Source organism: Misgurnus anguillicaudatus, chromosome 15 (genome assembly GCF_027580225.2).
Source record: "Misgurnus anguillicaudatus chromosome 15, ASM2758022v2, whole genome shotgun sequence".
Lineage (NCBI taxonomy): Eukaryota > Metazoa > Chordata > Actinopteri > Cypriniformes > Cobitidae > Misgurnus > Misgurnus anguillicaudatus.
This window is the reverse complement of record NC_073351.2, coordinates 20,761,388-20,775,186: the sequence shown is the minus strand read 5'-3', so window position 1 is coordinate 20,775,186 and position 13,799 is coordinate 20,761,388. Positions and strand designations below refer to the sequence as shown.

General features: G+C 34.9%; 1 long non-coding RNA gene across 2 annotated transcripts in view; it reads right to left on the bottom strand.

The window, feature by feature from the left end:
- The window catches only part of LOC129419615 (uncharacterized), a 353,983-nt gene that overhangs the window by 162,336 nt on the left and 177,848 nt on the right, over positions 1–13,799 (bottom strand). The window contains exon 6 of one of the 2 annotated variants that reach the window (XR_012357711.1): positions 12,641–13,796. The exons of the other annotated variant lie outside the window; for it this stretch is intronic. This is a non-coding gene — a long non-coding RNA (uncharacterized lncRNA). Of the gene's footprint in view, positions 1–12,640; positions 13,797–13,799 lie in introns of those variants that run through there. 2 annotated transcript variants of the gene reach the window in all.

Below are 13,799 nucleotides of genomic sequence, written 5' to 3'. Positions count from 1 at the left end.
TATAGTGGCTATGCATCACTATTGACTTTGCTTAACAAAACTTGGATCTACAGTGCAGATAAACTCTTACATCATAACATTACAGTTCTTTGTTTGTTTTTTAACTGTATATTTAGGTATAAGCTACACTGAGTAGCTAATGTTTTGACAGTTCGCTAACCACTTAAGTACAGTTATTATTCAGTCTAAATATTCAGAAGGAAACACTTTATCGTTTACTAATTGCATTCCTGGTTACAGCAACACATCATCACTACATGCTTTTAATGGCCACCTTGAGGCTCTTAAAGCCTTCAAAACATACTTAATTCAAATAAATACTGAGGGTGTAAAACAAAGTGAACAAGTTTTGGTAGACTCATAGTCTCATAATATAACACACAAAAGAATTTAATGATGACATGTTTTTCTGAATTGCCTGACATTTTAATGCACAACAGAAACAGTGAGAAATCCATCCTTGATTATGAAGTACAGGTCGGCTTTCGTGGTGAAAAAATACACCAAAAGGTTTCATGAGACATTTTTAGTTGTTTGTTCCTCATTTATAAGATGCTAAATCATTCATCTTGAAGCCAGTTGAATCTGTATTTCACCTTCTTTGCCTTCAAGGAAAACACTGCGTGTCTTATTAAAACGTGTTGTCTGATTGGTTTCCAGCAGCACCACTGAATATGCTGAGATCATCAATCTTCGATGCTGGACTGATTTGCATAAAATATACATTTATTCATTAGACAGATCAAGTCTCAGCCATAGAAGATGAACAGTATTTTGCATGTAACACATTTACACTGAGATAAAAGTAGCCCATAAATATTACATTTTGGGATGTGAAATTAGAAACAGACTTTAGAGGTATGCATCGAGTAGAAACCAATACCTGATTAGGTATCCAACGCATCAGATACTTCAGGCAAATGTAAATGACCTGTCCTAACATATTTCTGAACACTACCGAATTACAAAGACAGTTGCATACTCATTATTGTTAATGTTGTTCCCTAAACCTAAAGTATGGCCGTTCATAACAAACATTTATTTATTTATGTGGGAAGTAATTGCTAGTTAGCTGGCTAAAATTAGACTAAATAATGCACATACTGTATTATAATACAGAAAATAAAAAACACAGAATGCAAAGGTCTTTGACCTTAAAAAATGTGGTGTTATCTATAGGCTACTAGAAAATTTTGCATTTTAAATATATTTTTTTGGGATTTGAACACATAGAAAGACACAACAAAAAAAAATACTTTTTTTATTAATGATAATTTTCTTAGCTTTGCCTTACATAACTACTACCTATACTATAGCTCAGTGACAGAGTATTGTGTTAGCAGTTCAAAAGGTTGTGGGTTTAATCCCAGGGACCATGCATGCTAATAAATGTATACATTGTAAAGCACTGTAAGTTCACTGTAAAAATTATTTTGCTGTAATTATGCGGCCGGTTGCCAGTAACTTACTGTAGAAGATAAAGACTAAAAAAGTTTAATATTCATTTAACTTTGAACAAACTGCCAGTAAATAATATAAATGTAAAGTCTACAGTAAGTTACTGGCAGCTAGTTGCCAGTAATACTGTAATTTCTACAGGATTCTTTTACAGTGTTGCTTATAATAAAATTGTCTCCCAAATGCAAAAATGTAAATGTAATAGCCCAAAACGTTTTTACATATGTGTTTTTTTAAAACATAGTTACTATATCCACAATATAATTTACAATATTATTGAGTATGTTTACAACAAACAACCCAATAAGCAACGTTTATAATTATTTTATAAAAATAGAGAGAGTTTGTGCTTTTTAGAGTCTGCCATAAGATCAAGTTTTATGTATTTTTTTAAACTTGGAATGGCAATAAAATGTATTCCCATTCTGTTTATAGGGCAAATTAAAGATGCAAGTCCTGACCAAAGTTTGAACCTTGGCATCCCTCAGTTTATGGATCACTTTAAGCTTTCAGTGATCCTCTTAACCAAGTTAACAGCTCATCATTCTACCGCCTACGTGATGGAGACAGACCAAAGGATTGAATGCCAAGGCTGAGGTTTTCATGTCTTATGTTGTGTATCAGTTAACAGATAAACATCTAGTTGAGATGTATGGCGTATCGAAAAGATACCCTTTATTTGTGTGTTTAAAATCAGGTGTAAAAAGTAAATTTCTTTGACCAGAAGAGCACCCATTAAAATATTGAGATTAGGGTAGTCATCCATATTAGATTAGTCTATTTTATTGTCTATTTCTAGATCACTGTATATAAGGCAATGGCAATAAAATACAGTCATACAACCAAAATGTTATTGTAAGAAAAAGCAGATCTAAGCACATGGTCTCAAGCTCATGGCGCAGGTGCACTTAGGGCGTGTCCAAATCAACATTTGCAAGTTTAACAACAGAAAAAATGGTTATGGTCCTAAAGGGTTGCACCTATTCTCTTAATGAGTCATGGGTGTGTTTTGGGCGTAACGTGCAAAAAAAACAAAAACAAAAAAACAATAATAGTCTCATCTCCCATTCCCATTAATAGGTCATTCGGATACATGAAATAACTATCCATTATGACATAGGCATTTTTATCTTTATGTCCACAATAATAATATTTTACATTGTAATCCTTTAATTTTTCATATTCGGCATGTTTATGTGTTGTTACGCATCCCTGTGTGTGTAATAAGCATAATATACACGCATTTTGCACCCGGCTATTGGCACATATTACTAACGCACTCGTTCCATAAATAAAAAAGTACTGCTCCATTGACTTTAGACCAGATTTACGTTAGTCAATGGTTTCTGTCACCTCAAAACAGAAACAAACCAACAATGCACCTGTACACACCATGTTTTCAGACCAGCACGCCCATGGGCAAACAGATGGGCGCAAGTGCATTTGTTATTTAAACAACGTGGTGTTGGACGTGAAAATGATAACTGCATCAGGGTTAAAACTCACAAAAAAACACTTTCACCACATTGTGCAGAGTGTAACATGGGACCCTTTGTTTTCGGAGTTGAATATTAATCAATGTCAATGGGCCCTTTTTTAACCATCTACGCGCATGATCTAAAGCGCATGGTGCAGTCTAAACGGGCGTGTCCACTTTTGCTAGTTTAACGACAATGGTTTGTACATCTAGCGTACAGTCTAAAAGGGTTGTTCCTATTCTCGTAATGAGTAATGGGTGTGTTTTGGGCATAAAGTGCAATAAACCAATGAGAGTCTCATCTCTCATCCCCTTTAAAAGCCAGTTGTGCTCGCGCCATGCTGATTCCCTATTTAGATGGGGGAATTTGTAAACTGAAAAACTAAACGGAGGAAGAAGATCAACGGTTTAAGATTGATGTTAAAATTTTTTACTGTTTTCATTTGTATTGAAATTGTTATTTTTTATATTAAAACCTTTAAAAGTCATTTTCTTTCAGTCATGGAAGTAAAATTAACAGGCTTTTAATTGATGTAAAGCAGGGGTCCCCAACCTTTTGTAAAAAGGGGGGGGGGGGGGTGCTGAGTTGCTGTTTAAACAAAGTGCTGAAAATCCTCCTTTACAAAATGTATAACATTTTAAACAGAAGAAAGTTCGAACAACCATGCATTGGTTAATTAATAATTGCTTTATTTATAGTATATTTTATATAGACGTGTACAACCATATTTTGGCGGATAGTATTTTACTTTCATTGTTTCGGTTTCCTGCCCATTTAGTCTTAATAATTAACGGTAAACGAACTTGGCTTGCTGTTCTCGAAGGCAGCTCGAATCTTGGTTGGGCTTGAGCCCCAAGGTCAAGTAACAGAACGGAAGAAAAATGCAGTAAAGGAGGAGAGATGCCAGAAGAATTGCGGCTGGGCGCGGAGGCACGAAGACTCCCGTTTACCATATGCTTTTAATGATGATTGACACAGTTTCCTTTTAAACCTACGCTAAAAGTGTAGCCGTTAAAATATTATTACTGCAGTAAAATAGTTTATTTTGATCATGGTGCCACGATCGCTGGATAATTCTGAAGTTGTTTTACAGAAGAATAAAATAATTATTTTATTTGCAATGTCACACAGTTGAACGTCTTCGTGTATTTACATGATTTCTGACGTATATTTGCAAATGATTCATTAATTCATACCTCTGCAATACTTTGATCGATTGTGTTTTAGAAGTACTGTATGCTCAAACTCTGACAGCAATGTGAATGCCGCTGCGCTGGTAGAGATAAAGAGAGACCACGAAAAAGAGAAATGATTTATGTTATTTCAAGTCGGCTCTTAAAGTACAAAATACCCGATTAAGCTATTACGTAGCTATTATACAATTTTTTCAGGACGTTCTTGCGACCCGGTGGCAACTTGTCCACGACCCGGAACTGGGTCGCAATCCGGTGGTTGGGGACCTCTGATGTAAAGGAAGGACACCCTACATGATCAGTGTAATCTAAAAAAAAAATAATAATAATTTACAAATATGCAAGAAAAGGTTTTACTCTAAAAATACTTTATTTGTAGCAAACAGGAGATAAAGAATTTTCAAAAGTAAAGTCGAAACGTTTTAGCACTCTGACATTTCAGTGTTTTGAAAAGCATTACTTAAAAAAGGTTCTCATCTCACCATATCCACAGGTACAAAGTCATCATATACAATAAATCCATGAGATTTAAAATAAATAAATAAATGAAAATTTTTACAACTGTTTAAAGCAAAACATTAAATTACTTACCAGGCTACAGAGAAAAAGCTGCTCTTTACGCCTTCTAACGTCTCGTAATCGGTCCTCATTTATGTCCAATAAACTCAATAATAATCTTTTACATTTTAATCCTTCAATTTTTCATATTTATAAACGTTTGTTTGCTGCTGTGCATCTATGTCTGTGATAAGCAAACATACGTTGTCTTTCCGTTAATAGGCGCATATTACTAACGCGCTCATTAAATAACAAAAACAATACTGCACCATTGACTTTAGACTTTAAGACCAGGTTTTAGTTGGTCAATGGCGTAGTCTACATTAGTTGCCTCAAAACACACCTCGTTTTCAGACTAGAACGCCCATGGGTGCAGAATTTGGCGCAAATGCATTTGCTATTTAAACAATGTGGCGCTAAACGTGAAAATGATAATTGCGTCGAGTAGAAGCTAGCAAAAAAAAAACTTTTTTTGCAAGTCGCGCTGCATTGTGCCTGGTGTATAATAGGGCCCAATATTATTTAAATCAATTTAAATACCATTTTTAAAATACCATCTGAAACCATCAGTTTATTATTTTTTTCTTTTAATTGAAAAAAAAACTATTACAAAGTACCAGAGGCAAAAACAAATCAAATGAATACAGCAAATCAAAGTAAGAGATGCTGAACGTTTGAAACACTGACAGATTGGAGTGCACTGAATGAGGATCTCGCTAATGTGCAAGTGGATGGAACCACAGCAATTTGTGGTGAACAAAAGCGTTAGAGCTGCTCTAGTGCTTCAGTGGCCATGAAACACAATGTCTTCACTGTATCGGGGCAACGGCTGTGATATCTGATACTGTACTGCAAACCACATTCTGTTGTACAACTGATACAATGATCTTGAGGCGCTCAGTACATGCAACAAATCTCCTTACAACAACAGCTGCGCAGATTTCTGCACACGATCTTGTAGGTTAATGTATTTATTTCGGATTAGGCCTCTGCCATGATCATTATCTTCTTGTAGTTTAAAAGCAGTGCAAATGCAACAAGGGAGATATTGGAGGCGACTGTGTTTTTTAAAGAGCACTGATGTAACTGCAATGATTTTGTTCCCACAAAAACGTAGACAGTCTCTGGAGACGTGCATCCTAAAGCAATTCATGAAAGCCAAGTTTACAGAGTGAAAATACGTCGTCCACCTTCCTTCATATTAGAATGGTCCCTCTGTCTTCTAACCTTTCTTTTCTTCTTATAAGAGAGAGCACCATTGGGTCAAGTGATTAAACTGGGCATATTGTAATGGATACGTTTTCTCACAATTGTAGGCTAAGGTAGGAGATTACAAGACAATTGACACGCTGGAAAGGGGGAAACTGGCTATGTGAAGAAGATAACCCACACAGGTCAAGAATCAACCTTTGCGTCCACAAACAGAGCCACAACTAAAGCTCACGACTGAAACAAAGCATAAAGAAAAAACAGGCGAGTTAGTAGTTAGATAGCGAAGAAACTAAAATTATCCACCAGCGAACTAGGCTTGCACGATATTAAAGGGAAATGGACATTGCTATGTTTTGTTTTTCTGCGATGTAAATGTGATAAAAAAAGTGGATGGCTTTACCAGATGACATGAAAAGAGGGGATTTTACTCCTGCCTTGCATTTCTTATTTTACAATAGATATTTTACACAGAATTTTGTGATTTACATTTACATTTGTTTGAAACCCGTTCTCATATAGTCAGAGCTGGGTAGTAACAGATTACATGTAACAGGCTTGTGCAGAATTCAAAATTGAATTGAGAATGACTCTAAATTCCAATTCAATTCTTGAATTTGAATTGAATTTGAATTGATGTCAAAAACAGGATCTAAAATTACAATTCGAATTTGAATTAAAGGAAGCAGAATTGCAATTCAATAGAAATTCAAAAAAAAAAAAAAAAAATTATACATATTATACAGTAAGTGAAGTGTTAAAAATGAAGCTTTCAGTATATGTCATATATGTTTGCCTTACATATTCTATAAATATATTCGTTTGTACAGATTATATTAACAGGAAATGTTTTCCCCTAGCAATTAATTTTAAAAACTCTAGTCACATAACAAATAATTAAGTTTGATTTTTTGCAATTGTAATTTTATGGAATACGATGTAACATGACTTCATTTCCCAGAATGCTTTAATTTTACCAAGTATTTAAAATGGTTGGCAAACAATTTTCCAAAGTAACTTTCCTAACACTGAATGTATGTGAGATTCTTTCTGTTGTGTGACTGTGGAATTTCTTTGAATTGCCATGAATTTAATTCCACTTCCTGTCATTCCAGTTCCAATTCAAATTCAACTTCCTGTAGGGTGGAGTCAATTCAATTCAAATTCTAATTCATGAATTGAATGGAGGCCAATTCTGAAATTCTGAATTGTGCACAAGCCTGACATGTAATCTGGATTATGTAATTGCAAAATTCAAGTACTTGTAATTGGATTAAACTACATTTTTAAATATTTGTAATCAGACTACTGTTTTTTTATGGATTACATGATTACATATTATTCACACTATGGCAGTATGATGTTCACAATTTTGTAAATCTCTTGTTTTTACATTTTTCATAATAAATTTACTGCTTATGTTAGACAAGATGCAAAATGGAGCAGCACTCAGCGTTTGATCACTGGATGCAAAGGCGTTGGTTTGGTTAGGGATGCTATATCCCTACCAATATCCAGGGAACACTGGATTGTCACTAGCAATAATTTTGACCAAACAATGATATAACCACTGATGTCCATCTGTTTTTATGTGTTACTTATTTTATTTAAAATAAAGCAGATCTGGAGGAAATATTTTGGTTCAGTTTTTAACGGAATTTTTACTGGCATCACAAAAAATTTTAAAATTAACAAAAAATATTAAATAAAATAGAATTATTGTATATTTGTTTTTGGTCTGTAACCTTAATAAATAAGATTATGATTAATAAAATAGTATTATAAACAAAAATACTATTTAACTATTGTTCAAGTAAACAGGGATAAACCTCTGTGACAATCTGCGGCTCTGAAGACAGTTTTATTTATTTCCCCACCAATATCCAAATCAAACTTACTGGATGTATACACACCATTTCATTTTTAAAGAAACTCGCTTTTTAAAGAAACACTTTAGATTTATTCATTATGTGACATTTGAGGCCTAGCAGTGATTTTGTAGTGAATTTTGTGAAATTCAATATTGATTTTTGCAATGTAGCTGTTTTTGGTTTTATTTACTTAAAAATTAAATAATTATGTTTAAAATATATAAAGAGTGATTATGTTTTATTCAGTGTGTTACTATCAGTTGACACTAATAGCAAAGTAAATCAGTGTTAGTATTGTAGTCAACTGTCCGTACATTGCACTTTAAAGGTGCAGTGTGTAAATCTTAGCGGCATCTAGTGGTGAGGTTGCAAATTGCAACCAACGGCTTAGTCCACAGCTCACCCCTCGCTTTTGAAACACATAGAGAAACTACGGTAGCCGCCACAGGACAAACATGTGATCGTCGTAGACAACTTAGTAAAAAAATTGTCCTTTAAGAGCTTCTGTAGAAAAATGGCAGCACAAAATAGCGACTTCCATGTAAGGGGACCCTCGGTGTATGTAGATAAAAGCTCTCGTTGTAAGGTAATAAACACATAATGGTTCATTATGAAAAGTCTTTATACACCCCTGATAATATAGTTTTGTATATTATTTTGCATTTCTGTCAAAAGATCCTTCTAAAAATTACAAACTGCACCTTTAAAAATGCTCTTGTTGGTGAAATACAAATGAATATATTTTCTCCCTCTTTATATATTTGAAATCAAATAAGATGTCAAAAGTAATCTAAATGTAATCCCAAAGTAGTCAGATTACGTTACCAACGATGTGTAATCTAAGAGATCATAATACTGACTACAAATTTTGTCATGTTATTCGTAATCAGAAATGGATTACAATTCATAAGTAATTGACCCAGCTCTGCATATAGTATAACACTGCGCATCCAAAATAGTTTTCCTTTCAAAATAAATGTTCTGGATGGCCACACGATGCTGAAATAATATATTGTGCAGCCCCATTGGAGATCATTGAATCTCCAAGATTAAATGTAGAACATTAATTTAAATGGCTTTTAATTATTGCAAAGAACCCAAATTTGTTTTACCGTAAAAAAAATACAGTAGAAATATGTCACTATGTTAGCTTTACAGAAACAGGCCTATTAAATACCTACTGTAAAAAAAAGGAATTACCTTATTTAATTTTGATTCATGATCATTTTTATTGTTTGTCCAGTTCTGAATTAAAATATATGATATAAAGACATAATTAGCTGTAGTCTCGGGAATCGAGTCTCCTGTAATCAGGAGTCAGGACATTTTAATAATCCCGGTTATAAACATTAAATACATCATCTTACAGGAGTCACAAACATATGGTAATTAACTTTTACTACACTGATAAATCAGTCCTGCATTAACATATTGCAAAAGAGGAATCATTTGCTTGATTGAAAACAGCTTTTAAGACTGCTCAAAGAAAGTACTTACATGACTCATACTGATGTACACACACACGCGCGACAGATACATCAACTACACTGCCTAATTTTTAAAACGGTTATTCTCACACACACATGCACACAGTTTTGGAATTTAATACTTAAATACAATTATACTGTATATACACACTATTATTTTGCTATATCTAGGAGAAAAACAGATCTAAACTGTAAAAGGTACTACTAATATGAACTTTTTGGTGCAAAGCTGTACTTTTGAAAGGGTACCGCTGGGGTACATATTTTGACTTTTTAACAATTACTAAAAAACATGAAAATGTGCCTACTACAGTAACTGCACCTCCTTTCATGTTTACAATTTAAAGACTTAATAACCTCACTGTACATTAGCTAAATATAATGACCAAACATAAACATTTAAAGGTCTCCGTATGGACTTATTTTAAACTTTAAACCCATTAAAACGTCCACTGTACACAGAAGTAAAAGATCTGGATGTGGATCTGCATGTTTTCTGTAAAGGAACGCCTTTGGAGATGAGATGAACAGGGTGTGATCTTGCCCAGATGAATGCATTACATCATCAAGGCCAAAGCGATGAGGAGAAATTAGCTTGGTGAAATATGAGAGGAGAGAGTGACTCACATCTTGGTTAACCTCTCTTAATTAACATCACTCGGCTCAGGAGTCCTCATTAAAGATGTGCCAAAGATTTATCAGGCCTTATTTGCCTAATAGGGACCTGACTGAAGAGGTCTAGGGCCCGGTTGCGGTCAGGAAGGTTAAAGAAAAAAGCTCCAAAGCAATGAAATGCCAGAATGCAATCTTTCTCTGCAAATGGAGCGCACACAGAAACTATTTATGTGGAGTGCAAGATAATTTCAACTTAATTTTATTGTAGTATTCTAATCAGAGTATAGCAAATTAAAGAAAAACTTTCTTCTTTGTCAAATTACAGAAGCAGTTGCACTTTTTGGCTATAGGGATAGTTCAACAAAAACAAACAAATAAATCTGTCTCATTTAATGGAAAATAGGCATTTTGTAGGTGAACTAATACTTTAATAAGCAGTTAAGACTTCTTGATGAACACCATTAAATTAATTTTACAAGGCTAGTTGCATTATTTAAATGTCAGATGCTTGTTCAAAATGGGCTACACTCTTAAAAGGGTAATTGAAAGCTATTTTATGTAAACAAAGCTAATGCTTAAAATAATGTGCATTTGTTTATTTTAATACCAGAAATTTGAAAGTCTGTGTATGACAGTATTTAATGAATCAATGATTCCTAAATAAAAAATATGAACAATTCTTGTTCTGATGATAAACATACATAAAAAATATCGGTGATTCTCGCGAAATTAGACTTATGAGGTGTCATGAAACATTTTGATAAAAAAGTAAATGCTATCAAAATAAGCAGCATACAGTACAAATCTCTTCATGTACTATTTTGCACATGATTTCAAATGACATCATATAAAACAAATTTTGTTGTTTTTTCCACATTTAAGGGGAACATTTTCATTACCGCAATGTGTCCATGACTGGATTTGGGTTCTTTGACATGGAAATATTTATAATAAAAAAAATCTAAAAAAATTAAAAGTTTCAGTGAGTTTCAGTAGAGACAATAATAACGAATATTAATGTGTCCAAGACCAATTTTCTCATCCTCCGCAACAATTTCCAATCATTGTTTAAGCCCTCAAGGAACTAACATTTAAAAAAAATAGTTGGAAGGGACATAATTGACTGTCACACACAAGATTAAAGTTAAAATTTTGTTTGACATAGTACTAGACAACTTTTTAGTTCTCATTACCGAAACATGAGTTTGTAAATGCATATATTTAATGCAATATCATGTTGCGGTAATGATAATTTTTATAATGATAATCTAAAAAATTGTAATAATTCTATAGGAAATATTTTTTAAATCCTCTAAAAATAATGGTTAAAGTAAGTTCAGACCTCAATCTTATATGTGCAACAACAACAAAAATTGGCTTCAAGGGCTTTTTAAAAATTCTGATCCTGGACACCTTCTAAATCTGGATTTCGTAAGAATCATCCATATACAATACAACGTATATACGGTATAGATAGACAGACAAGAAATAGATATACATATTTCATAAACAAGTATATATTTTATGAAGTGTTTATCCCTCCGTCAAACTTAACAAAACTACCTTCAAAATGAAATTGTATAGTAGACGTGAGGTTTATATTGGATAACGGTAAAATGACTTTGGAGTTGGTCTAGGGAGGGCTGTGAATATTTATGAAGGTCAGCGATGGATTGTTTATCATTGACTCAAAGGTAAATGTCTCACCATTTCAAGGACTTTCAGCCGGCTTCTCTTACTGTCACTGTGCCATGCGTCGCTATGCGCGATAGTGTGAGAGGCCCATTTGTGTGGCATTAATACCTGCATGTGTGTGTGTGTGCGTGTGTCCGTGCACTTTTAACAGCTTGAGCAGGCAGCCGGACGGTTTCCTGTGTTTGTGAGCGAGCGTTGTCGGCCTCTCTTTTTCTCCAGCGACGCTATTATTCTGTCAGGAGCTGCAGTGTTTTCCTCAGGAAAGGAAGTTATTTCATTTCCAGCTTTTGTCTGGGCCTGAATGCGAGCGGCGCTCTTTCAGCAATATTCGCTCGTTTCAACTCCCTTCTCCATCCGAACAAAAATATACACCCCCTGTCTTGGCCCAATAACTCACGTTGGGCTCTGAAAAATAGCAACTTCCTCAATTGGTTTAATTTCCCTCGCCAGAAACTGGACGGCTGTTTCTCCTGGTCTCAGCGGATCCTTATCTTGCTCTTTCCATCAGGTCTATAGGACCTTGCCAGTGGAATCAGCCGAGAGAGAAAGAGAGAGAGAAAGGGACCCGGATGGGTGAGTCGCGGTCTGGTTAGCGCAGGCCAAAAGGAAGTGTGGAGCGCCACAAACTATGGATTGATATTTACTTATGTACAGATAAGCCTGTTTTTTTTCCAACCAATTAGGTTAATACATCCTGGTTTTGTGATTACAGGAAGCATCTTTTAAAAATTCTGTTCACACTGAGTATTTCGAGTAAAGAAAGCAAAGCAGATGATTTTAAATCTTCTCGTCATTACATTTAGTAAGAGAGCAGATATCTGCTGCTTTGACTGTGGGGTTACACTGGACTCTTATTAGCATGAATCATTACTGTACATAACCAGTACTTGACCCATTTCATGCAGCTCTGCATTTCAAGCCTTTGACCGCATGTCCCGAATTCACAAATCATCACCCGCCCACCCGCCACTCTGTTATCTCCTCCTACTGCCTATAGAAAATCAACACAGTGCTTTGTGAAGACAAAAATGTGTAGTCTTTACTTTATATTTATTTATTTCTCACAAATCAATGCTTCATTTTAAATAATATAGAAACTAAATATTACCAGCTTAATACTATAAAACAATAGTACAATAAATATTATAATACAATAACTGTGTTTTCCTTTTTAATTTGTATTTTTAAACAAAATAACGTATCTCTTAGCCTTATCTAAGTGACACTCCCTGGTTAATGTAAGGGCTAATCTTGCCTAGTAGCATGCAGCTGTTAACTGGGTCAGCATGTGTTTGCCAGCATTTAGCAATACGCCATTAGCACTTAGCCTTATGGTTGTGCCGGTGCTGGAAATACAGTCTAATGCTAATGTGGAAATATAAAGTATCTGAAGGTCACAGACTTCATTTTGACAAGCGTTTGCTCAGACACTCCTCTCTGATACTGGCAAAATGTCAAGGCATTTATCCATTAAAAAAAAAAACGCTACAGATTCAAATCAAACAGGACATGGATTTTTTGTGTCCCTTGTAATTTGATACAAAAGTACAAGGTTATGGAAAAGCTATAACAACAATTAGTTTACCACATTATTTTAGCTCCAGTTAAACCATACCTAATTACGACACCGTGATAACTTTTTCATGACCTCAGAATAGTTTTAGCAATAACAGTAAAGGGGTAAAAATAAACCTTCCAGCTTTTTCTTCCCCTCTGTAATTCTCTGCTCTCAACTCCTGTCCACCTATTTGCACAATATATGACCTGTCTTGCTATAGAGGGGAGCAGACACATTAAGAGCAATGAAGCTAATGATATCAGAGCACTCTGCAGAGCACATCAGTGCACAGGGATGACAAACCTGTCAAGTGGCATAATCTAAGAGGCAATCGTAACATCCTCAGAAAACCATAGAGCTGCACCCCTTTCCGTCCTCCCCCCTCTACTCGCAACCCCCTAATAATGGAGCAACTATAAATTCCAGGTCTGCCGCACGACAGCAGGTTCACACGTAATAGCCAATGGCATGGAGGGATGATAAATACAGAGGAAAATGGTTGTCAGGCCGGGAGCCCGGGACCTTGTTACAGAGTCTTAATTTTCGTCCGTTCCCAGGAACCCTTTATCACCGGCTTGTTGCGAGCTGATGTCTGTTTTATTCTCTCTGTGATGGAGTTTGGGTGTCATCTGATGTCCTTTCAGTGCAGCCCAATGTCTTGCTCTCTCAGGGCCCTG